This window comes from Saimiri boliviensis, chromosome 14, assembly GCF_048565385.1.
Source record: "Saimiri boliviensis isolate mSaiBol1 chromosome 14, mSaiBol1.pri, whole genome shotgun sequence".
In the NCBI taxonomy this organism is placed as follows: Eukaryota; Metazoa; Chordata; class Mammalia; order Primates; family Cebidae; genus Saimiri; species Saimiri boliviensis.
In genome coordinates, this window is record NC_133462.1 from 6,460,776 (window position 1) to 6,462,849 (window position 2,074).

Sequence of the window (2,074 nt, forward strand, 5' to 3'; positions counted from 1 at the left end):
TTGGTGTATTCTTGGGGCCATTAAAAATCAGAAGGAGCGCCGGGCGCGGTGGCTCAAGCCTGTAATCCCAGCACTTTGGGAGGCCGAGGCGGGTGGATCACGAGGTCGAGAGATCGAGACCATCCTGGTCAACATGGTGAAACCCCGTCTCTACTAAAAATACAAAAAATTAGCTGGGCATGGTGGCGCGTGCCTATAATCCCAGCTACTCAGGAGGCTGAGGCAGGAGAATTGCCTGAACCCAGGAGGCGGAGGTTGCGGTGAGCCGAGATCGCGCCATTGCACTCCAGCCTGGGCAATAAGAGCGAAAACTCTGTCTCAAAAAAAAAAAAAAAAAAAAAAAAAATCAGAAGGAGCTCTGGCTTCTGTTTCCTGTTCCCCAGCTGGTTTCAGTTCTCTTACTCCTCCTCCTGTCCCTTGGGGTAACTTCTGCTGTGAAAATTATGTGAGAATCACTCTCTCCAAGAGACCAGGACCTAGAATTTCCCAGAGCAAGGACCCAGCTGGTGGAAAATAAAATCCAGATGAGAAACATATTTCTGGGGAATGGGGAGCTTGTTAAGGGCTTCGTGGAGTACAGTAGACTCTTTGGAGTGAGTAGAAGAAGAATGTGAAGTTGAAGAATAATTTTTTAAAATATAAGAGATTCTAGAGAGTATCAGAGTGCTAATAGGAATGATAGAATATAGGCCAGGCATTCCCAAACTACGGCCCGCGGGCCGCATGCTGCTCCCTGAGGCCATTTATCTGGCCCCCCCCGCTGCACTTCGGGAAGGGGCACCTCTTTCATTGGTGGTCAGTGAGAGGAGCACAGTATGTGGCGGCCCTCCAACGGTCTGAGGGACAGTGAACTGGCCCCCTGTGTAAAAAGTTTGGGGACGCCTGATATAGACCAAGTATTGATACTGCAGGAGACAGAGGAAGCAAGTGAAGAAGGGAAGTCATTGAGTAAATGAGGGGGTGAGTTGTCCAAGACCAGTGGAGAGGGAACACTTGGGAAGGAACACTTGTGTTTTTCAACATTCAGGGAAAGGCAGAGAACAGTGGTGCAGGAACCGGCGGGAGGGGAATCTGGTGGAGTAGGAGGCAGAACTTGAGAGCATGACGGGGGGTCAGAGAGGAGTTTTGCAGCTTTGGAAAGAAGAGCAGAAGGGCCACAGTGATTATTATGGGTAATGGAAAAATGAGTGTAATGTGGAAGCAGTCACCTTTCAGAGCAGTGATGAGTCTCCACATGAAGAGACTGGTCCTACATAGTGCATGGGACCCATCACTAGAATTCAGCTCTTCCTTCTCAAGAACTGCAGACTTAGGCTGGTCCCCTTCCCTCTCAGCCCTAAGGTCCTCTCCTGTCCCACAGTGAGCACGAGTATAGTCAACACTGAGCTTGTTGAGATCAGAGGCAAGAACGATGAGAGTGTGATCCATTGATTGCCACAAAGAAGGGTTTCAGAAAAAAATGGTATCTGCTGTGTTTTTGTTCCTTGTAAATCAGAGATTTTCTCCCTCAAACCATGTTGGAGTCATCCTGGCACAGCTTTTTCTCGCTGATAGGAATCTTCCTGTCATTGCAGAATCTTCTTATTAATTGCATTCAAAAAAACCCTCAATCTAAGTTTTACCTCCTTTATAAAAACTAATCCAAAACGGATTGCAGATTTAAATATGAAATGCAAAACTAACTTTTGAGAAGAAAACATAGAAGAAATAGTGAAGACTTAAGGCTAAGCAGAGAGTTCATAGACACGACACCAAAAGCACAACCCAGAGAAGAACAAAGTATAAATTGGACTTAATTAAAATGGAAAATGTTTACTCTTTTGAAAGTTACTATTCAGCTTCAGAGTCAATTAAAAAAAATTTAACAACATATCAAATCATGACATTACCCTGCTCTTCATTCTCCAGTGGCTTCCAAATTTCAAACTCAGGCTTACCAAGCCCTACTAGAACTAGCTCAGACATCATTTGCTGGAAATCTGTTCTGCCTTTCACAGAATAGCAGATGAATACTGGGTCTGTTTCAATAGATGAAGAGACAGAGAACGAGGTACTCAGATCAGTGACTGCGAAG